Consider the following 25,939-nt stretch of genomic DNA (forward strand, 5'->3'; position numbering starts at 1 on the left):
ATCAGAAAAACGATGAAAGTTGATCTCACGTTCCTCCTCAAGTGAAGGAAATCCTAAAAAAGATCCTGTTCTGAGTATAATAATTATAACGCTGGGATTATTAACAGCACATTGATTATGATGACCTGCGTTTAAAGTTGCATTGCTCTTGTAAGACCAGCGGTTCTCCTTTTGAGCTACATCAGTCAAACTCTCTACTTTTGTTGTAGAGCGTCTCCGAACATACAAAATGAGATGAGATGAAATGAAATGAGAAGAATCTCGAAGAGAAGATATAAATGAAAACAGAAAAGGGAAGCGACAAGACAAGAATGGGTGAGAGATGCAATGAGATAAATGAAATAAAGAAGAGAAAATAAGTCATCTGGAAAGATATGTACTTTCTTTATATATTTCAGAATATTGAATTCATTAGCTTTTTTATTAAAATTTTGAATTAACTTTTTTATAGTTTTCATTTTCATTGTTTTTTAAATGTTAGTGTTCAGCACAGTTTTCATTTTAAAATAAACCTACTAAAATGTTTTTAGTTTTTCCTCATCGATTTAATTATTATTACTATAATTGTTATCATAATATTTGACATGAATAATCGTAATATATTTTACATAATTTCTTAATTAATAATTATTAAGAATAATTAATTTCAGGTTTTAGCTTTTTATTCAGCGTGTATAACGTTTTCATTTTATTTAGCGTTTCTAACTAATTGTATTTACTCATTTTAAAGAAGAGAAGCGCTTGTGCTTTCTACAGAGCTGCATCAAACTGAGTAAATCGTGACGTTTTCAACCTCAAAAAGCCAAAGAGAAATCAACTCCCATCGCCATGATCACTGATCCTTTAAGACGCAGATTTATTTCTGAAGACCTCGTCTGATGTTCGGCAACACTCGGCTAGACCTGAGCTCTCTGGCTTCATTACAGCCATTGTTCTCCAGCGTTCCCATTGATACGGACATTCACGGGGCTTTAGGTTTATTTCTGTTGATTGCACAGTCTTTTCCGCTGGTTTTGCTTTGTTAGAAACCGGTTCGGGTCTTGATTGCGAACGCCATCCTCTAACTGCCAACGGTTCATTTAGCCCGTCTCAGCAACGAGATAGTTGATACCAGGCATTGATTGCCTTTTCTTTCTTTTTTTGCAAACGGGGGAGGTTTGCAGTACGACACCAGTGCGCTTCGGTACAAACTTCAGCAGAAATCTTTCCATATGGATCAGTTTGTGTTTAGACAGACGCAGAGAGAGAAATTTGCGGCTCAGCTATTGTCCGTAGCCACTAAACGTGTCCATGTGGCGACTCTGCTCAGCGTCAGAGATAAATGTCCTCCGAGCCCGTAGCTCATCCTTCTTCTGTCACCGACGGGAGATCCAGAAAGACCCATTTTTTTCTGGTGCAGGCTCACCGCAAGACTCTGGAACGAACTCACGGCACATACACACAAGAAGCTCTGGCGCACGAGAGAAGAGAAGGCCCCGATCAAAACAGGGAGAGAACACACTTCCACGCGGTCTCAAACTCATCTTCTAGGAGATGCATGTGGTGCGAATTTGATCAAAAGCGCTGGCTTTTTTTCTGTCGGTGAGGGCATGCATGTCAGTGATGTGAAAAATACGTTAGAGCTGTTAAATCTGGAGTAAAACGGCTTCTGGAGACGATTACACCGTCGATACGAACCAGCTGCGGCTCTGGCAGAGTCCTGATGAGGGTACGAGACGGTGCCGCTCACGCCGGGTACGGCAGAAATCAAACCAGAGGTGACTGGAGCACAATGAGGAAAACCCTGAAACAAATGAAGGAATAATTGTGAAATGATTTTACACATTTATCACGCCACTTTTTAGTCCACGTAAATGTGACTGTGACGATCTGATCTCCAATTCTCGTGCAATAAGCAAATTTAACAGAGTTCACGTTAACAAAAGCAAGAGATTTAAGCTGCATTTTATTCATCTTCAGTTAATAAGAGCGAGCGCACTAGAAAGATAAGTTAGTCTTACTACTTGAAGATGATTGTGTGCTGAGGATCGGATCTATACGATTATAGAAAATGTATGAAGTGACCAGATATAAATCAGGCCTAAGAATTATAAAACTGATAGTTTATCTTCATATTAGACTAGCTCCCACTTTTCAAACATTGCTAAATTTATGTTAAAAGCCCATCTTTCTCTGGCGTTTATTTCAACAGAACTTTGATTCATTGCTGCATGACCTTCTGTTTTTCTTTCATATTTTCTTGCGTGATTAATTATTCATTACTCTAATTTCGTCATCTTTTTATTACTCTTCAGCACACTGCTCAAAGGCTGGTTGCTTTAATAGTACTTTAGAAATAGATATGAGCTAAACTAGACTATCCTGGATGTTGATTGGCCAACAGAGCAACAGTCAGCTTCCAGAGACAAAAATCTTATTCAATTTTTATGTTTTATAAATGTTAATTAAACCCGTTTATCAGTATTAAATTAATTGTGTTTAAAGAATAGTTCAGGAATTTTGTCATTATTTACTCAAGTTTATAACCAGGCTGTTTTGGGTCACCATTGACTTCCTTCCAAACACTATGGAAGTCAATGGTGACCCAAAACAGCCTGGTTACAAACTTTCTATAAAATATCTTTCTTTGTGTTCAGCAGATCTACTTGAATGTGAGTATGCGATGTCAGAATTTACATCTTTGCGTTACATTTTTATGCTTTTTACTTCTCACTTTGTGATTAAAAACTACATTACCCAAGATGCTGTGCAAAACATTCCACCAACTGCATAACAAATGATGTAATCAAGACTGCCCCGCAATGCTGTCAAAAACTGTTTGTGCATGTGTATATCTATCTATCTATCTATCTATCTATCTATCTATCTATATATATATATATATATATATATATATATATATATATATATATATATATATATATATATAAATAAACAAAACTTATTATACTATACATCTATTATACTATACATCATTATGTATTATATTTTTTAATTATTGTAATTACTAATACCTCATGGGATTTTAGTTCTTTTACTCACTAAATCCAGTAATTTTTGTCTGAGTTTTGTCAGAATTTCAAATACTTTAAAGCTTCAAAAAAAAAGTTTTTAATGTTGCGATTCATCTTGTAGCTGGTTGTTTTGGTATGGACTTTAATGGACTTTAACAAAGGTAGAATGGCGTTTACAAATTATTACTCTTTTGATGCAAAAATCTTAGATAAAAACCACAAAAAAATGAGTAAAATATTTTTTTATTGTGTATTAAATATAGTCTGTTTCTATGTGCATGATCTCTAAAATATTAATGCACAGAGTGTGATGTTTCTGTGGTGTCCTGTAGGGCCTCGTATCATAAGCACTCTCTGAACACTTCATTTCCCATTATAGCCTGTCATTTAGTGCGACGCCTTAATGGACAGTTGGATTTATTTTCCCCTGTTGCCCCTGTAGAGATCCTCATAAAGAGATCCTAACTGAATGAAGCCGATATACCCACTAATACTTATGAAGAACCATTGCCGAATTTACGCTGACAAATCTCAATCACATTAACGACCTAAATATATTTGCCAAACCCAGTTATTTTAAAAAATGTAACCACACATCTCTAAAAACTCATCCTATAAAGTCAGCAAGCCCAGAAAACATTAACATGCAAATGACAGACAGACAAAAAGGCTTTCTGGCTGTGCAGATTTTTAGGAAAAAAGCCATCTCTGTCAGAATGATGCATGATATTTTTGATCAAATAAGAAATAAATGACCTGCATTCAATAAAATAAAATAAATTGTAAAAATATGCAAAACCACTCTATTAATTTCCATTCCATTTTTACTATTATTACGACCGTTTACAGATTTTATTGAAGCTTAAAACCTCTTTTACCCCATGCACTTTTCAAAAACGTGCCCGTTATGCAAAATAATAATTTGAGTTTAGTAAAAAGACTTAAAGACCTAAAGATCTAAATGATGAAAAAATGCCTTAAAAAAATATATATATATATATATATATATATATTAATAATGCAATCATTAAAAGCTTTCTTAATCGGTTCTCACAAGATTAGGAAAAGTAAACCAGATACTTCAACTAAATAAAGGCCTAACACTCTTGACACTGGGGTCTCTAAAACTTCAAACAGAAGATGAGGGTCAAAGTCATCAAATGTTTAAATGACAACAGCTATGTTTTAATTAGCAGCTGCTAGTGGTTATAGTGTTTGCTCCCGCAAACTACAAAAGACGCACGCTTCACAGGGAAAATGAGAGGGGGGGGGGTGGTTTGGGCGACGTCTGAGACCCCGAGGTCAAACGGTAGCATCCTTCCACCATGTCCGCATCACTTTAGAAACATTAACTTCACGTCGCACCTGCCTCTTCAGCCAGACGCTCATCTATTTAGACGAGGCCTCATCTATCAAAACGGCTTCAGAGAGAAATATATTGGCACCAGACCCTGCTAATCAATGCCATTACCACTGCACCCTTTCCGAAAACCCGGAGAGGGTCATCTGCGGTGTCACGCGGCGGTCAGACCGCGCTCGGAAAATGAGGCCAGGCTCAAGTTCAAGGTCAGGGGTCAAAGGTCAAGCTTCCAGGGAAATGGGCCCAGCTGTGCAGGGATGTGTGAGCGTACGGGCTGGACGTCAGGTCCGTCTGGACGGGTGACCAGTCACGACCCCTGCCTTTGTGCTTGCATCGGTGAGTGGCGGTTTCCTTATGGTCTTGTGGTCAGACGCAGGCCTCTGCCAAGCTGCTAGAGAAACGAGAGACGCCTTTCGGTTTAAAATAGTGGACAAAGGTTAAAAAGAAGGCAAACAGAAGGCAAACATCATGTTCACGTCATGGATAAGAGTCTGGTGGCCATATGAGGAGGTCAAGATACTGTACTGATCAGAAGCCTTTTATGATCAACAAACAATTATCATATTACTAAATACTCTCTATAGCCGCTATCTGGATCAGTTGTGGTGCATTTTGCTAACTTGAGCTCTGCCCGCTTAGAAAAGACTGCCTGACTGACAAATGAAGCGACCAATCAAATTCAATCATTCGTTTGACATGTCGTTTAGAGGCAGGTAAATTTTAAACTGAACGGAAAAGGTTTGAACAGTTGACGCTAAGGATTTGGGAAAAGAGCATGCATTGGGTTCGCTTTGTTTACACTTTATTGTATAATTTATGTTTGAAGAATTTTCAAAACCTATTCTTAGTAAATATAAAAGTTGTTATATTAAAATTGAGGTTTGAGCATTTATATAGAAGAATATAAAACCTAAATCTTAGTATTGCCATTTGTAATATAAAATTAGGAAACATATATATAGTATATATATATACATTATATATTTTATATATACATTATTTATAGTCTTTATTAATTCTTGATATCTTAATATTATAGTATTTTTTAAATCAATAATAATTATAATAAGTCATTATTACAATCAAAATAACAATGAACTCCCTGAAATGTAAATATTATTTAATAATTAAATATAATAAAATATTACAGTTTTATTATTACACATTTATTATACATTGAGTGGTATTTCAATGCATTACTAATAATTTAAACAATATTCTATTTACTAGCATGTCACGTGACCACTGACCAATTAAACTACTAAAGGACAATAACTGAGATTAACATCAATTACTGATTTATAGATCAAATAACATAATTACTAATGTCAACTCTGAAATGTAAGTAATATGAATGACCTTTAATATAATCGTATTTTATTCATATTTAAATGTATTGCATATTGAATATATTTAATGATAATATTTCAACATTTAGATATTTACTAGCATGTCATGCGACCGTTAATCAACATTTGAGAGTCACATAACATATACCTGGAAATGTTAAAAGGCACTCAGGGGTTCAGGTAACAAAAAAATTGGCAATCTGCGCACCAACCCTGCAAACTTTTATAGCCACTGGTTCTTCCCCGTCTAAACACAAGTTTATTACCTGGTGAACTTATAAAAATCTATGCACTCCCTCAAACAAAACCACTCACATTTGCATGCAAGCGTCCCGTTCCCCCGATCAGACTAGAGCAGACCACCGTGTTTTGGCAGCGATGCCCCGCATGCTGTCCGGTCGTGGGCAGGAGTACTGTGAAGAGAAGAAGCTGTTTACACAGGGTGGATAGTAAGTTAAATATTTCCATTCTAAAGTGTTACACTGGGAATATGAGAGCACGCTCCGGTCAGATCCCTGCCAGCAACACAAGAGAGGAGAACAAACGCCAGACAATTCTCTCCAGATGTGTATACGTGCATTGAGGGAAAGACACTTTCTTCTTTCTTTTTTTTTTTTTTTTTTGCGAGGAATTATAAAATTATATACGGTTCGGTTTTAGTTCTGGTCTTTGTTGGGTATTGTTCTTGCGATTCAGAAGAGCGGATGAAGGTGAACAGACAAAACATTTTACGTTATAAAAATAGAACGCAGAGATGTTTTTGAGACATTCGTGAGCGCTGAGAGATTCACTTCATGAGTTAATCCTACCAACTCAAATGTATTATAATCTGATTTTTCATTGATTTTAAAAATGTAAAATAAATGCATTTGTGCTGCTGCATATTCAAAGCTAATCACAAAACTAAGCACATTTTCTTTAAATAAAAAGTAAAGTTATATTCAGTATATCGCAAAGGTTTAGCACTACTTTTAACTGCAAACCCGAATAGAAACAGCGTTTGTAACGGTAGTTTATACCGTCACAGTGTAAGAACGCCTGACCTTTGACCTCTGGTGTGTGACCTTTGAGCTTTATAGATACTCACCTGCTCTCTCACAGGCTGCTGATATCAATCAAGACATCTTAAGATCAAACCGTGATCATCTTTTCTGCGCTGAGAGCTAAAATAGTTAAAAAATAGAGTAAAAAAAGCAAAATTGTGACATATTATTAAAAAGGATTTATTTGAATATATTTTAAAATGTAATTTATTCCGGTGACTTCATTACTCCTGCCTTCATTTCAACATGATCCTTCAGATAAGCCTATTTACTGCTTAAGAAACATTTCTTGTTATTGGCAATTTTGTAATATTTTTGCAGAAACCATGATTCGTTGTTTTGCAGGGTTCTTCGATAAACAGAAAGTTCAAAAGAACAGCAATTATTTGAAATAAAAACTGCTTTGCAATAGTTAGATGTCACTTTTGATGCATTTCGCGCACCCTCGCCGAATAAAAGCGCCATTTTCTTTCGGACCGCAAACGTTGTAATCAGAGCAAGTTTGCAGTGTTCGATAACATGCAGCAGAGAGAGAAAAGAAAGAGAAGGCCAGGGAAAATCTGACACGGAAACACCACAGAGAGACTAAGAGTGATAGAACATGAAGGGGAAGAAGGAACATAAACAGAGAGAAAGAGAGAGGGAAAGAGGTAGACCACAGATCTTCTAGTCTGGGCCTCTAATGTCTCCACAAGCCCTGATGCTTTACACCAGTGTAAACTTACTCTGGAAGCACAGCACGTGAGGTTTCTAAACCTCCTAAACACTTGAAGGAAAATCAGCCGTTTTTTCACTTTAAAAAACAAGTTTTTATCTCCAACTGTACAGAACTAGATGGGCGGGGAAGGCGATAATTACCAGGCTTGGTTTCGTTATTTGTGTTATAATGGAAGTCTAAAATTTCACCTTTCTTCCAAAACGTCTTCACCATTATGTAAATGATCTTCGCTGCCGGGGTCACCGCTCAGTCTTCCACAGACCACCTTTGTCTCCGTTTTTTTGGACCGCATTGAAACCCGACGGGAATTACAAGCTCTCCTTCCCTCTTTTTCACATTCCGTGTCGCTTTGGGTTTTCACCTCTCCTTTCCTCTCCGCAGACCATTTCTGTCAAAGAAAGAAGCGGTTCACTCTTAGCGACAATCCAAGCCTGTAATCTTCTAGAAAGCCTATCATTCAAACCGACGCTACATCCTCAAAAAAACCCTCAAGTCCTTTGCCGTACGCTGCCGTCGGTAAGTGCAATCCGCCGCCGGATATTGCGGATGGGACTTCCTGTTGACCCTGGTCATGTGACCGTAAGCAGGAAGTCTGTAGTGCTGATGACGGTGCCAGACTGGTTTGGCTGCCTTCGGTTCTTCATAAACTAAGTGCCGCTGCTATTGTTCCTCTCGGTCACCACGATTTGATTGAACAACGTCCACTAAACACAGCGTAATTACAGGATCCGCTCTGGTCAGCCGTGGCACGGATTCGCTCAGGCAGAGACTTTACATCGGAGAGATGCTATTGTTTATTTTTGTGAATATGAAGGACACTTTGATGCTTTGGCTTGGACTGAAGTTAAGTGGAAGCGGTTGTAGTTTTTACTGCAGGTGGAAGTGGATCTGATCTACGTCCTGTTTGCTCCATGCTTTATTTTGGGATTGATAATACACAACTGTGTGCGTCACTCTTGGCCAGAGGATCATATAAAGCACGGATATGTGCTGTTAGGTGATTGATAATAAGCAGCTTAAACGGTTGCTAGGCTATCGCCCAATTTCTGGGGCATTTGTTATGCCTATAGCAATATGCATAAACAATATAATACACCGTAAACAAAAATGGCCGTGATTTTAACGGAAAATAGAACTGTGAAAATGCTACAGTAAAAACATGCTAAATGGTTAAATTCCTGTAAACTTTACGGGGAAAATCGTAAACTGACATTCCCACAATTCCCTGCATCGCAAATTTAGTTTGAATTTGATGGTTTTTATTTGAAATGACTATGTTTCGTCTTAGTTTTTCTATGGTCTGTGTTTATTAGAGTTGTATGTTACATTTAATGTTGCATTTAAATTAATGTTTATTTCATATTTCTATATATGTTACTATTTAAAAGCTGCATGTGATATATTTCAAAGGTACAAAACTAATTTCTGTACTTTAATAGGTTGGTAGCATTAAAATTATATCAGTTAATAAAATTACAGTATTTAACTGTAAATTTAAGTTAAATTAAATTTAACTGTAAAACCTAAAATGTTGTTACCACATTTTTTTACGGTACAATTCTGGCAACCATAGCCGCCAGCTTTTGACCGTAAATAAAAAAAAATCAACATTATTTGAACTATTCGAATGCTACATGGTATTGGATAAACCATAAGTTGGACTGTATTTATAATTTACATTTTTCTTGATTATCTAAAAATGATAGATTTTTGCCAAAAGAGGTATTTTTTTATTATATGGTGTTGCAAAATTTTATATCACCAGCGAAATAATGCAAGTAATGCAAGTGCATATATTTAAGGCCGCTTAACATAAAGTAGGACCCATTTGTTCATGATGTTTTGATAAAAAACTAAGTTCCAAAGAACAATATTTATTTTTTGTAAAATTATAAGATGAAAAGCATCATTGCTGAATAAATGTACAGTAGCCCAGTTACTGTGTTCTTAGGAAACGCTACAATATTTTGACATGTATTTAACAATCTGAATAGTTATTTACTGACTTTAAGTAATGCTCTGACTATTTACTATTAATTGTCGGTAGAGAATATCTTTACAGCACACAAGTGAAGTGTTGTACTGTCCTGTAAGCGCCGTTAGTTTCCCCGTCTCTTGTGGTCTGGTGCTCAGATCCAGCAGCATATGGACTGTGGAAGAAATCTGGCCTATCAAAGACTTTGTGATAAAGATCTCTGGAAGCTTCAGCTAGTAAACAGCACCATAAAAGTGGCTTTTGGGGTGGAGCGCGAGAGAGAAACTTGAAGCGGTGCCCATCACCAACGAAGCCGCAACTTCTACAACAGCTCTCCCCTCCAGTCTCTCTCGCTATTTACTGTTCGCTGTTTTTCCTTCCCTTTCATTCCCGTTGCACACCAATTTTCGGCCCTTATACTGCCGAATTAGAGGTGGGAATCCTTACTGTAAAATAGCGTGTGGATAAACGCCAGTCGTTGTAAGGAAGTCATCCATGATGCCTGAACCAAGCGCAACGGCACTTACATAATGCCATGAAGAAACCTCAAGGCCTCTGTTGGTGGTATAGAGCTCTCCGCAGTCCTGCCAGGACATTGAGCGGTTTTATACTGGACTGACAGAAATATACCAGCAGCTTCGTGAAGCCAGACTCAATCGCGCCCCCTAGCGTTCGCCTCTAAAACACAAACGCTTTTAGATTACAGTTCTCGCCAGATGAAAAAAACCTGCATGTGATTTATTCATTTGCATATGGACTGGAGTAGCCACCTACAGTGAACTAACAAAAGGTTCTTGCACAAACAAGAACCGCTAGCGTTTTCTCCAGGAAATGTTAAAATGTGCTTGGATCGGTTTTGACGTTCCGCTTTGAGTTCAATTCTTTATTTAATTAGATTTCGCAGACTTGAAAGTATTTGTTTTGCTCGGTCTGTTCGCTCAGATTTAATCCTCCCCCTCAAAATTCGAATTTTGAAATGTCACGCAAATTAAACGCAGAGCGAAAAATATTGCGAAGAAATTGAACTATTTGTGGAAGAGTTTTATAGAATTCTCAGGAAGGTTTGATATTTGAGGCCATCTTGCCATAATTAGAGGCTGCTATTGCATCCGCCGCAAATAATACCGGGAACACTTTATTAATTCCTGTCTTTTCCCGCTCATCTTTTCTCGTTTAAAGAAGCAGCTCAACCCTATCAACACCATACGCGCACGTAACATGCGGCAATAAGTCTTGTGACTATGATGGTGATTTAGACTTTGTAGCATTAAATGCAATAATATGCAATAATGAGAAGAAATTGAAATGGAAGATCAAATCTTGGTGTGAAAATAAATAACTGGACTACATTTGACCCAGACACTTCGTTCGTTCTTTGCAACAATCTAATAAAGTTAAAATTTTCTAAAGTATTCATGAATATGTGCTTGATATGAATTAGTCATTAACGATTTCATAAAACAACTTCACTGGCCACCAGGGCATTAGTAAGCATTAGAAATAAAACTTGCACATTTATATATATATATATATATATATATATATATATATAGTGGCATCACATTAATATTTATTTGATTTATAAAAGACCATTCTGACCAAACTGTAAAACAAAAACATACCAAAGACAAAAGTGGTCTTCCAATAGTTACGTTTACACATTGCCACGCTGCATGCAATCAACCAGTATCAACCAAAAAAATAAATAAAATGCACACATAGTTCTTCTGCTGCATTCAAATTTCAAAACTCAGACTCATTTTATCTTAGGAAAATCTGACAACGGCCTTTTTAAAGTTTCTTGTAACAGCTACTGTTTCCAACACAAATGCTTAGAGAGAAAGCGCCACAGTAATGAGGACACGGTTAGCTCTGATATTTGACTAAAGGGTTTTGCCTTTGGTTAAACTCTGAAAAATTACACCCCCATTATCATCTTTCCGTCACTGTGCTATCCTTAGAAGAAAACTGATTCATGCATTATTAATAGTATTCCAACAATACAATGCTTTTATATATGTCTTTATTTCTTGTCCCAAACTGATAATAAATGAATACACTTTTATATTTTGTCCTTATGAAGCAATGATGTCAGTGAACATTTCAGTTGCCTTCAATTAAAAGGCTGTTTCGGTCTCAGGCGATAACCAGGAGCAGATTCCCTTAAAATAGTGTGTAAAACTGTTCATGAGTCGCTATCCAAAGGATAGTCGTCTATCAGCTGGTCGTGCTCGGCAAAGACCAACTCTTTCAGATGCGATGCATTTACTTCAAAAGGCTCTCAAATGTACCAGGAACACAAACAGGAACAAATAAAACTCAGCCTGTCAAATTTGCATTATTTCTTCAAATTTATGGAGAGGAATCGTGCTCTTTTTGTAATTTATTCCACTTGTATTAACAGCGTTGGCCTGATGTACTTCTCTTACATCTGGGTATCTCTGTTTGATGGTACAAGCAATTTCCTTGTCCGGTACTTCCACTCCGAATCAAAGACATGTTTGTTAATTCACATACTGCTCTCTTCAAGCTGGACGAACGATAATCGAAAGAGATACTGAGCTGGGGGCTTTTTAAATTGTGTTTTGCTGCAAATCTCGTTGAGTGTTCGCAAATTCAAGGAACACTGTAGAATTAGCAAATGCATTTACTGTATACTTATATATTTATGCTATATGGATGCATTAAATTGACCAAAAGTGACAGTACTGTTACAAAAGACTGCAACAAAAAATAAAGCAGCGCAACTGTTCTCAATTAATAATAACCAAAATATTTATTGAGCGGAATATTTCGCATTTTAGAACGATTTCCGAATGATCATGTGACACTGAAGACTGGAGTTCAGCACAGGATTATATAACATTTCATGTACTGTTTTTATTCTTGATCGAAGAATATCGCAGCAGCCCTATCCTCTTATGCGTAAATAATAATGACATCTCTTGTCATCATAGCATGCACAACGGATGCGCTTGATTAAAAGCATATCATTTGCTTTTTTCGGCAGAGTCATTCTTAATTTCCTGCGAATTAAGTTCAGACTAAAATATCAAATAAATGTGTCACGTGCACATATGCATATATCCAGAAAGCATGACAGAAAGTTCATTTATAAATAGGAGGAAACCGTGAAGAGTGTGTTGCTGTCATTCAGGACCTTTTGAGCATCGAGTCAATGGGAATGTCGACTAAATAGCTTTTATTTTAAGGGAAAACTCTTGAATCCCAATCTTTAAGGACGTTGTGCGTGAAGATGAGGGGGAGCGAGAGTTACAGGAACACAGGCATGTTGAGGTTTCAGGTCACCCATACAGAAATAGAGTTGTTTATTTCAGTCGGCAGCTCCGGATTTCTGGTTTGCACGTGTAAATTACATGTCGCCAACATTAAATATTAAACCTAATCAGTGCTTAATTATTGATGCCATTGCTTTTTATACAGGAGTGCCATTGGTACTTGAGACATCCAGCAAATAGGCTTTCTGCATTACTGTATCTTTGAGGTTAAGGTCTCTGGCCACGATTCCCACTCACTTCTCTTTGGTTTTCTTGATTGATGAACACAGGAAGTCTGTAAAAGAGAGAGAAGGAATGGAGAACTAGATCAGGTTGGGCAGTTATGACTGCTCGGAGGAGCTCACAGGACGACTAAGTGCCCGAGTAAACCACAACTGAGTGTTTGATGAGTGTGTGTGTGTGTGTGTGTGTTAGCGGAGGGTTCACTCTGGACCCGAGCATCAGTAACGATCGGCGCAGGAGTGGTTGGTGATGGAGAAGATGGTTACCCACAATGCTCTGCAGTGGCTCAGGTGGAGATGTCTACGCTGCGTCCCTGCCTGGATCAAGACGGTGCTTGATGTTAATCAATAAACTCAAACATTAGCAAGGCAGAAAAAGACGCAGGATCAGGCGTCAGGATCAGGATCAGGCCGTTATTTCATTGAAAAGCATTAAAAGAGAAAGTGCTAAATTCTTCAATTAGTGCTGTAAGCTAAGGCTACAGACATGAATATGATAAATAAAAACATGCATTTTTGTGTTTTATATATATATATATATATATATATATATATATATATATATATATATATATATAGTAGTCAACATTTGAAGTGGATCAAAAGACAAGAATGAATTTTGGCTTGTTTTTTCTTTTCTTTTTTCATTATTTGACTAGGTTATGTGTAACAATGCCTTAAATATCTCCCTGTATCTCCCTGATACCTTAAACTCTCCCTGTCTAGCTTGTACTAATCTGATCAATGCCAGAAGCTTTGTATTACGAGCACTTCCTGTGTTTATTTACCTCTTTATGATGAATCGCTTACTGTATTCCTCAATCGCAAGTCGCTTTAGGTAAAGACGCCTGCTAAATGAATACATGCAAAAGCATTTCAGCCAATCTTCAAAATTTCACAATTAATTACTTCGGATACTCGCTATTTCTTTGTAATTAATCTGAAAATCATTTAAAAATACATTTGTTTTCATATAAATCCAACACCAATTTATTTCATGTGCTTTTTTAAAGAGCTAGAGTTTTGGTAGACCTGTGATGAAAAAATCTTGAAGAAGGGATCTAAACCATGTCTAAAGTCCAGAGTGAGCTCGAAATGCATTCAGTCAAAAAAAAAAGTTCCCTTCAGATGAATAATCATTACTCACATGTAAAGGATTGCTGGGATTATACACAAAGTGACTGGCTGGGTGGAAATTGGCGCAATGGTCAATACAAACGGGCTTCAACGGGAGAGGAAATGGTTGTTTAAAAATTAATAGGAAGTTACTTTGATCAATCAGATGTAATTAAATGTGGTATCAATCAGGGATGTGTCTAAATAAAGTTCATTCTAAATACAAAAGTAAAAAAAAGAAATGACTGATTGAGTCAGTGTGGTCTGCATGAAGCCAACTCCTAATCCCAGCTGAACACCTCTGGTGTGACTTTAAATGCAGTCCCTGAGCCAAAAGCTCATCACTAAACATCAATGACTTGTACGTGTGGGTGAAGTCATTTTAGACACTGTTGCAAATCAGTTTTTAAATACATGAATTGTTTCCATCTTTGTTGCCACAGTTTTGGAAGTGCCCTTTTCTGTTCTACAGAAGGGGGTTCCAATACTTTTGTCTATATAGTGAATGTACAAGTCACTGGTGTTTTTGGCTCAGGGACTGCGTTTAAAGTCACACCAGAGGTGTTCAGCTGGGATTAGGAGTTGGCTTCATGCAGACCAGTCAAGTTCTTCCACACTCACTCAATCAGTCATTTATTTATTTTTTTTAACCTTTCCTTATACACAGAGGCATTGTCATAGAATAGAAAAGGGTCCTCTCCGAACTGTTGCTATACAATTAGAAACACACAATTCCCCAGAATAACGTTATATGCTTTAAAATTAAGATTTGTACTCATGGATATTACTACATTAGTTAAACCTGTTCATTACAAGGGGGTGACCCAATACTTCTATCAATATAGTGTATATAGCTTTATAGGACAGTCAGTATGTCACTATCTTTACTTCTAAAGCAGCAATCATCCTATAAAGCAAAGATATATATTTTTAAAAGTTTTCTAGACATAGACAGCTAAAAACGTGGCAATCAACAAATGCGAAAGGCTGGGCAAATAACAAAAAGCATATCAGTAATTCTCTAACATGAATCGCATAATTTCTGCAATGGTTCACCACTGTATTTTTCTGTGTCATCAATATTTTTTCTGAAGAAAGGTAAACATATTTGGTGGTGAAAGCCAAAATATTAAATGTAATGGTGGCAGTTTACTAATTTGTATATTATTGTATACAGAATGCATTAAATCTGTTGACTTAATCTTAATAAATTGTTTTTTCTGCAAAGTTTGCATTCCTGTAACTCAAGAAGTTTTTAAGATATCTTAATGCCATTTTAGATTAACAAACCTTTCTTTTGGCATCTGAATCATAATGATAAAAAGTCTTTATATGGTTCCATTCCAGCAATATTGGAATTTCTGATTCTTCATTTTTTGTGGCATTTAATTTTTTAGCTTTCATTACTAAATGTTTAAATACTGACAGGATCAAAATCTGCGCCAGAGACATTTCTGAAAATTGGTTGATTTGACTCAAAATGATCCACTAGTCAATTTATTATTATATTATTTATTATTATTATTTTGTGACCGAAAAGGTCAAATAAACTCGAAAATAAGGAGTTGCTTTTTAACAGTGAGTCAACTTCTGAAAGGCCCTTTCGTTGTACATTATAGGACCTGTTGTGATATATATATAAAAAAATGATCTATTTGATGTATTTTTCATCTCCTTTATCTGTAACATTTGCGGTCAGAAAAATATGTACATGAAGTCATTTTTTCATTCTTGCCACAGCTTGAAAGAAAAAAAAAAAAAAATGAAACTTCTCCACATCCCTGTTTAGGCTGTCGCCTGTTTCTGTGAGGGGAAAAAATGAAGCAAGAAATTTAGACTGAAAATATCTTGAGGTTTCTCCAGGTTTCTGAAGCCGCTCAGTGTCTGACCCCCGACGCACACAGACAGAGCCGCATCAGAGAGACACAAATATTAACACAGTTTCTGGTGTGTGTATCAAGCGTACCAATTTAGATTCTGGTTATCTGTGTCCGTGTTGTGCGAGTGTGTCAGTCTGTGTCTCGCGTCCAGGCGGTGCGGACCACCCATACAGAGAACCTGAGTGGGCCACTATTCACTGCTACAGCCCAGTCTCACCACGGTGGCGCCCCCAAAACCAGTCCTGACACACAGCTCACTATGCATACGTGTGTGTGTGTGTGTGTGTGTCTACACCGAGGCCTGAAAAATAACCATTCATGTCTTCCATTTTTAGAGGTTTTTCCCCAGTCTTAGATCTACATCAAAACGTTTATGTAACACAAAATGAAAATAATCACTTCAGTTTCATTCATCCGAACTAGTTGCACTATTGGCCTAAAGTTTGGTCCAGCTTATCCTGGCCAAAAACCAGCCACTTAGACAGCGTCTCATATGGAAATGTAATAGATGACTTATATTGCTCTATATCAGGAGTAATATTGCCATAAATCCACAAAGTAAAATCCATGCATATGTGCATATATAATTATGTTTTATATGGTATTATATGTAGCACCCATATATGTCAACAATTTTGCAACTTCATTAAAACGGCACATTTACAAAAAGATATGTATCTATCTTTTATATTTACTTATATAATGTATCTATAGGTTTTAGGATGCATGTAAAGTGTTAATACATAAGACTGCTCCAAGTTCTGATGCATGTTTTCACTTCATATCTATAAAAAATCTTTATAGGATAGATAGATAGATAGATAGATAGATAGATAGATAGATAGATAGATAGACAGACAGACAGACAGACAGATAGATAGATAGATAGATAGATAGATAGATAGATAGATAGATAGATAGATAGATAGATCACTTTATTAATTCCATGAGTAACAATAGCAAAAATTCAAATATATTTATTTCAATATTTACAGTATTTATAAATCAAGATACATCAATAAGAGGCACTTGTTAACTATTAATTTCAACTATGTCTAATAGTTGTAAGTGTTAATCATCAAAACATAATGCAATCCTAAAAGACCGCATATCTTACCGTTTTATTGTTATTTTATACAAGGTGGTTTGAGGCCAGACAAGGTTTTTCTTTCCCATCAGCCTCAGCGTGTCAGTCACATGCACACATACACTGAAGTACACAGAGTGGTGTGTTTAATCCCGGATGTTTGTGCTTCTGTGGGTTTAAGTCCTCTGTGAAATAACACTAGGAGTAATGGCCATTCATGTGTGTTTGTGAGCGCAACTTCCTCTTTAGAGCCGGTGACAGAGCAAAATGCTCCATGATGTTCTCCAACTCGTCTAGTGCGTGTGTGAGAGCCACTTTGTCGCGCATTACGTCTTCCTGCACATGTGTTTCTGCTGACAGTGATTGGAGTCTTTAGGGTCTGGCAAACGTACAGTCATTCCAGGTTCATAAAACCCCAAACTTGCAAACGTGTGGGGAGAGACCCTAGAGGACCCTTACAGAGTAACCAGGAGGCCTCCTTCGGTCGGATGTCGCCCGGGTGGTCTGACTGCTCGTGGAACGGCATCGACCGTGGCTAATAAAGCCGGCCATGTTTGGATACAACATGCTGGTGACCGGAGACTAATGCAAATCTTTCTTGCTTCCTCTGAACTCACAATTTAGTTTTTTTGTTCCCACCATTAAATAGTAGCTTTTTCCCGACAAGTCTATATTTAAAAGTGTAAAAAAAAAGTAAATGTTAACTCAGTTTGCAATTCTGCGAAGAAAGGCGCACAGATGCAAGCTCAAAAAGTCATTGCCTATTTCAATTTTCTTGTACGATGGCAAAACAAAGAGTTTTTTGTTTGTTTGTAAAACCTTGTTTTCTAAGCATATTATAAAGATCTCTGAAAACCATTTGAAACTATGCAACACTTTTTAAGTCAAATGTTCAGTGAATGACACTGAAAGTACTTTCACGTTCACGATGAAACCATGGCACTCTTTCGGACTGATTGTTCTGCTTGCATATTACTGTGGCTCAGATGATGCTGATTATAGAGTAAATCATAGCCATTCATAAGTTTTCAAGATACCGAGGCATGTCAAATCTTCGGCTCATTCCTTCTCACGGAGCGCAAATGAATCATGTTGGAGCTTATATAGATTTTTGTAAAAAAATGCTTTTTAAGGGAGCCATTGTCATCCTAAACTTTGGACTAATGGACTGTTATAAACCCTAGTCCAGAGGACACCTTGACCTTACAGATTTCCCATTGCACTATTGTTTAAACTCTATTTTGATGTTTAAACTCTACATGTCAACTTACTCTACTAACCATAACGGTCTATCGGAATAAAGTGTAACTTGTTTTATCCAAAGCAGTGAACATAAATCTGGCAACATGTTATTATGTCGCTGATGTATGCATCACAGCGGTTTGGAAATGCAATGTCTGGTGAGTCACGCTGGAAGGTTAATGCTCTATTACGTTTAAAAATAATGTGCCACCTGCACTAAACCCTACCTTAAACCCAGCAGTGTTAAGAAAAGCAAACATAAGATTAAATGCATTTACTGAAGCAACGGTGCTTCTAAAAGTCTGAGCTCTTTCATCGTGATTAAGGTTTCACAGGACTCGTACCAGAGCAGTGCTGTACCGGGTGAGCTACCAAGCAAGTTTACACTGCCAGAAAATCTATACGTATGAAGGTGCTTATTAGATGCAAATGTAAAAATGCGTAAGTTTACAAATCATGCGCTATAGGAAGAGTGTTTTGAGGTCATAGCATAGCATTGTAGATGCTAATATATGCTTTCCATAATATGCCGCATAATCATAATGTTTGTGAAAAATTGGTGTTTTACAGCCAGTAGTGTTTATTTCAACTAAAACCTACACTGCTTTGTAGGTGTAGAGTTTTTTAACATAGGTTAATGGCGTGTTTTTCCAGTGAGCCTGGGTTGAAAGAAAAGTCTTCTCTCGTAGCTCTCTCCTGAGGATGGTTTACTCTGCGACTGGGCCGCCACCGTACAAGTGTTAAATTCAAACGGCTAATTAGAGGAGATGTGCGGATCAATGAGATGTATTGTAACTGGAATCTGAAATGAATCTGTTTTGGATCAATGTGAAGGAGTGCAGGAAAAAACGGGAAGAGAGGACAATAAAGGATCGGGGGTTGGGAGTTTGACCTTTTCCATGTGCAAAAAAAAATGAGCACACATTTAGCCACTAATAAGTGACTTGAGAAGCACCGGCTGCCACTGGAGTCCATGCATCATGAATGCTGCTCCGGCGCAGTGCTGAACATGTTTATTTTTACCCATGCCTCATGTCTTATGTTTAAACCTATGTAGGAAAGCATGCTTATATTCAGATCGTGTAAACTCCCCGTCTCCTGCTTTCCACACATCCCTCACCTATGAAAATAAGAAAACAGCACTGAAAAAATCCATTTAAAACCTCTGGGAGTCCTCGTGAGCTCTGTTGTAAAATTCGGTCAGGACTCAAAGATATTGACATTAGTGAAAACAAGGGTGCCGTGCCAAAACCCAGTGACCTGCCATAGCTTGCATAGCATCCAAATAAAAAAATGGAACCTCATGAGCAAAACCAAAACACTCTACATAGACAGAAACATGAAAAATAAGATAAAAGCAGATAACTGATATCATAGTTTGAAAGCTAAGCACTGTAATACTCTGACACAGGGATTCACAAACTCTCAGCTGCTAAAATATTTACACTTGAAATGATACAGAATAGTGAAATCATAAATTTTGGTTATTATTTCAACAATTTGCATGTTCACAGATCTCTGATTTTCACTAATAGTCACATGTCCTGTAGGTAAACAAAATAAATAGTTATATTTTTGTTACTCATTTCTTGTTTTGTTTATTATTTATTATTAATTTTTAATTAACATTTTATTTATTTATTTATTTATTTATTTATTTAGGTATTTTAGGTATTTTAAATTTAAATTTAATTGACATATTTACACATTAATTGGTATATTTAGTTATAATTACAATTAATTATAATATATAGTTCATTAATATATATATATATATATATATATATATCATTATAGAGCTGTAGTCTTTCTGAAGGTTAAATGTGATGCTGTCTCTCCTTTTTTTTTTACCCCAAAATAAGGTATCACAAATAAATAACACAAGAAGTAGCTTTTGCTTCACGCCTGTGCAGTAAATTGTGAAACAGAGAAAATATTATAATATTATATCTAAGAACTATCCAAAAAGGCAACGTGGAAAACCTGATTGCAAAAGAACTAATAGTTGGACCATATGCTAGTTATAAGTGTTGCTAATATATTTTTAATGACAGTGACATTTATTTTTGATTTGCTTTCAATTCCTGTGTTCATATCACTTTGATGTCACATATGAGCCTCAAGCACACGCCTGCTTCAGTGGAGTTTGTATGTTTCTTTATACTTAATAAAATGAGCATATTGAACATGTTAGAGGTCGAGCTCTGTTTTTCCTCTAAGCTTAAAAAAAAAAGGGTAGTTGACAGACCAAAACATATTTTTGAAATGAAGTGCTAATTATGTGGGTCAGTTCAATATGGCTCTTATTTGAACGAGGAGCTTTGGTTCTTTGGTTTTGGTTTATGTGAGTGTAGTAATCTCAGCTCCGCTTAACTCCAAAGTCAGAAAGATATTAATACTTTCATTCATCAGAAATGTATTAAATTCGTCAATAAACGGTTATTCAAATAAATGCTGTTTTTTTAACCTTCTACTCACCAAAAGATTCCTGAAAAATAAAATGCATTACGGTTGATTTTGACTAAAATATTAATTTTTTTTTCGACAATGATAATAATAATGTTTCTCGAGCAGTAAATCGGTATATTAGAATGATTTTCTGAAGGAAAACATACAGCTACGGGTAAAAAAAATCTCACAAATAAACAGTTTTTACTTTTTTTTTATCAAATAAATGCATTCTTGGTGAGCATAAAAATCTCTTCAAAAAATAATATATATATATATATATATATATATATATATATATATATATATATATATATATATATATATATATATATATATATATATATATATATATATATATATATATATATATATATATATATATATATATATATATATATATATATATATATATATACTGAACTGCATATATGCATATATATATATATATATATATATATATATATATATATATATATATATATCTACATTTCCTACATCCTGCACTTCAGCCCGGCACAAATCCAAGCATTAAACGGCCACTTTAACCATAATGAACCCAAACACCAAGATGTGGTGGAGTCTCTTTTTCCCCCCTCCATATCCTTTCATGATTTAGGTTAACCATGATCTCACATCAGGTTTGTTATCTCAGACCAAAGGCAGGCCAGAAATGAATGGCTTGTTTGAGATGTGGTGTGATAGTTTAATTGGCTCAGTCTGAATTGTGTTAGCAGGCATGTAGACCAGTGTGGGTATATATAACCAGAGACAATAAATGCCCTTGTTATGAGCCACTGACCACCCAGCGACCACAGACAGGATCCCTTCAGATATGTGAGCACATCTGATGCTGACGTACAGTATAAAACAACACAGCTTCGCCATCAATGCACAAGATACTTCAAAAAACACTCACGCTCAAAATGCACACTAACCTTTGTTTTTCTGGAACATTTCTGCATACATTAATACGTATTTTATAAGAGTAAACACACATTTTAGAACTGTTACAGTAAATCAGTTCTGCAGAATATCAGCAACACACTGTTAATGTATTTTTACTTCAAAATTTACAGAGGTTTATTTTAAAGTGCCCGTATTATGGGTTATGAAAGGTTCATATTTTTGTTATGGGAGTCCCAACAACAGGTTGACTGACATGCAAGCTCAGAAAGCATCTTTCTTATCATTTCTTATAATTTGCATTTGTTTTTACCTTACAGCTCCCAAACGATTCGTTCAATGACTCTTTTTTCCTATTCTGCGATTCGTCGATTTAATTTAAAGCGCACTTAGTGGCAAAGAACGAATTTTTATATTCATTCTCTAAGAGACTAACTCTAAGAGTCCAACAAGTGGGCGGGTAATATGCTAATGATTCATGTTGATGTCAGCATGGTTTGGTGTTTGTTTTAATAATGACTCATTTCAATGATTCAGAGTCGACTCTTTGTTTTGAAAGACAACACGGTGCACTTTGTGATGTAAAACTTTGCAGGAGGTTTTCATTCACTTTGACCTGTGTCTGCATGAAAGGTCATTTTCAATTTTTACTTTAGGATATCAGTTTCATAATCATTTTGATGGCACAGTGGCTTGTTTCTTTCCGTCAGTTAAGGGAAACTGCTTAACGGCGGCAATAAAATGTTCAAGCTCCATGTAAATCGACATGAACATGCATTTAATAATGAATCTTGCACAATAAGACCAGGGACATCTGTTTATCAATCCCTCCAGAATCGTCTGATTGCAGTTAATATCAATACTTATTATTTTTGTGAGAGTTCGCGAGTTCGTCTTATTCCCATGCATGAAGAACGACTTTGAGGGATAAAGAAAGCAATATCAGCTGATCAATATCTATGAATCCCAGGCCAATCAAATCGATCAGCATGCTGTTAATGCTGAACTGATCTTCCGCTTCTGCAGCGAATTTCATTTAAAAGCCTAGAGCCTGTTCACTAAAACAATTAAAAGTGAAAAATAATCTTCAGTTATTAAGGGAAACTTCTCTGCACGAATTAAATGCATGCAACAATACTAAAACATGTGCATACAAACAAATACCACTGAACTAATACAATTAAATGTGTAAAAACAAATGCTTTATTTTCCTATATGTACCTATGTGGTAGTCTTGTGAATTATCCCTTTAAAGTAATGCAAATAAACCCTTTAGTTAAATTGCTAGTAATGGCACATGTCAAATTAATAAATAAAAACTTATTTTACTATAAGTAAACACAACGTAGTCGCATATAAGCGCTCCCTCTTATAAAAATGGCTTATATAAAATGGCTTTATCTTTAGTCCAAAACTCTAAAATAAGAATTATTTTCAACATTTACTCTCTAAGGCTTAGTTTCAGTAGTCAACAATAATTATTCAAAACTCTTAAGCAAATTTCAGTTTTACGAATAAAGTAAAAAATAAAAATTGGGTTGATTTAGCTGATTTTAAAACACAAGCAGCGCAAAAAATGACCTTGATTTTAATGTAAAGATTATCATTAAAAAACTTAGCATTGCAGTCGTTCTCATAGCATTATGCATTTTCTCCTAATGAGAAAATACACAGAAAAAATGCATGAAAATTACACTGATTATAACAATAATCTACTTCCTCGAGCTCTTTTAGGGTCAAATTTAGATTTTTATAGAATAATTTTTTTTTTCGCAAAACAAAACACATGGTAATCCTTCCTTCATTTTTCAGATTCACCGATTGAGGCGATTTATGCTTCTGTGAAATAAAGATACAGTTTTCGAGCTCTAATTTTGCCCATTAATAATTAAGCGGCTTTTAGCGTATGTGTGTGCGTTTGAAGTATACGGTGACGGTGCACGTGGCTGCCTGTCACAGAGCAGAGGATTCTGGCCCATTTTAAGATCCGAGGTGCGGTTGAACCACACATCGTTCCGTAGACATTTTATCCCGGCCACCTGTAGCCCGGCGAGGGGAGCAACAGTAAATCACGTGACCGCTTCCCCGAGACGAAACCCTAATCCCGAGCCTGATCGGGCCGGTCCAGGGATGGAGGGCATGGTGAAACTCGAGGCGACAGCTTCACCAATGAAGAGGCGGAAAAGTGGTCCCTGCGCTCGCCTTGTTGTGTCAGCAAGGCCCCATTAATGTCACTTTAGTGCCAGCGGCCCCTCCCTCCGCACGCGCTGTAAGTGTGTGTGAGCACGAGCACAGGAGCAGGAACGAGCGGGAATGCGGGGTGTGTTCCGGCCCCTGTGGATACTCTACACCCTCTTCACGCCTGACGGGCTGTCAGAGGTTATTAGCGTGACCCGCCGGCCGTCCTCGGGGGGAATACGAGATCTCGCTGATGCGCTCGGATCCGATCCGCTCTGGAGGAAGCAGGTGAATTACACGGGCTTGAACGCACGCTTCACCTGCTTATTTGCACAAATGTATTTAGATTTCATCGGCTCTGTGAGCAAAAGCCGCGAGGTGTGTGCATGCGTTTTAACGCACGACGGGTCCCAGAGACAAGGCTGTGGAGCGCAATCCCAGAATGCTTCGCGACACGCTCCCAGAATGCATTGCGAGTACAAAAAGAGAGAAACTATTACTATTCAAAAATGTTTGGTAAAATAACACTTTTATGCAACAAGGATGCATTATATATGTGTGTGTGTAAAAACAGATTTTTAAATCCATTTTTTACAATTTTCTAAAATCATGCAATTGAGCTCTTTTGATTAGGTTAAAAATAACAAAACAATACAGCTAACTAACACATTAAAAACATGTTAAAAAATGTATATTAAAAACATAATTAAAAACATTTCTTAGTAGTTAGTTATAACATAATTATCTGTTTTTGCAAATAAATAAACTAATTTATATATATATATATATATATATATATATATATATATATATATATATATATATATATATTTTATTTTTAGGACTACTTCCATGAAATATTTTGATTCATTTTAAATTCTGATAACTGTATACTGTTCTTTTTAAATAAAACTGCAATAGAAAACACTTCTTTTAAATTGTTCAAATATTTCACAATATTACTGTTTTTACTGTATTTTTTAACAATTAAATGCAGCCCTGGTGAGCATTTAAGAGACTTCTTCCAAAAACATTAAAAATCATAATTATTCCCAAAAAATATTTTTATTTCAGTTTAAAAAGTGAATGAAATCCTAAACTGTTTCCTAATTTTGCATATTTACATTTACAACACACACGTCAATTAAATATAAATTTTAAGTGAGTTTAAATGAGGATACTTTTATATGGCAAACTACTTTGTTCAGTCACAACTAGATGTCTAATCTAGTCCTTGAAGCAAAACCAGTTGAGAACAACCGCATTAAAAAAGATTTTTATGTGGTTTCGGGTCTCTCAATACGTTCCCAAAGCGATAAAGTCCCAGATGTGCAAATTTCAAGCCGCAAAACCATTTTCGCAAAAACACATGAATTTAACATGCTCCCACATGTGCACATATATGACTAACATGTGTTCACATGTAAAATTCATGTGCATTTTCCATAAGGGTCTACCGCACAAAATATACATAAACAGCTTTGCGAAAGCAAGACTGACAGTAAATCTCTCTCTGGTTGTGTGAGTTAGGCTGGCAGGCCTGCGTGTTGTTGATGTGTGGCCTGGTCAGATGGTCTACCGAGTGCCCACATTTGCCACAGATCTATACCCTCTCTCCCAGTGCAGAATCACCCTCACCAGCTGATCTCTGGCGCTAACCACCAGTTAAACCCGACTCATCTCATTACTGGCCCAGAATCGCTGGGGTATTTGGGATCTGGTGAATTACAAGCCATTCCGGTTTGTTCTCAACCTCTAACCCTTCATATTAAACATCAGCGATTAATTCAGTCTCAAGCGCTCACTGGGTAAGACTCGACGGATGCTTACATTTTTGCGAGCATTTTTGATTTGAACATCAGCAGCAAAAATGACTGTAATTGGTCATTTTTTATGCATAACATGAAATAATCTTATTAGTACATTATATGATGATATTTTGATACTTAGTAGATGATGTTCATTCGCATAATGACCTTTAAAAAGTTTTAGAAAAACATAAAATAAAAAACTGATTTTGTGGAATATTACTATTTTTTTATATTTTAAAATGTAACGTCGAAATGTATTCCTGTAAAGGCAAAGCTGGATTTTCTCCAGCCT

The 25,939-nt window shown here is 36.3% G+C and overlaps 1 long non-coding RNA gene across 2 annotated transcripts; it reads right to left on the reverse strand.

The window, feature by feature from the left end:
• Positions 1–489: 489 nt before the first annotated feature.
• Positions 490–8,009, reverse strand: LOC122356279. 2 transcript variants are annotated; one of them, XR_006252304.1, is made up of 5 exons: positions 7,673–8,009; positions 6,811–6,886; positions 6,039–6,136; positions 4,486–4,765; positions 490–1,783 (listed from the first exon to the last, which is right to left on the reverse strand). It is a non-coding gene; the product is annotated as an uncharacterized LOC122356279 (long non-coding RNA). The 2 variants fall into 2 exon arrangements; XR_006252303.1 differs by lacking the exon at positions 490–1,783 and having other exon boundaries at positions 3,145–4,765.
• Positions 8,010–25,939: the final 17,930 nt, after the last annotated feature.

The sequence above is a fragment of the Puntigrus tetrazona genome, chromosome 13 (assembly GCF_018831695.1).
Source record: "Puntigrus tetrazona isolate hp1 chromosome 13, ASM1883169v1, whole genome shotgun sequence".
In the NCBI taxonomy this organism is placed as follows: domain Eukaryota; kingdom Metazoa; phylum Chordata; class Actinopteri; order Cypriniformes; family Cyprinidae; genus Puntigrus; species Puntigrus tetrazona.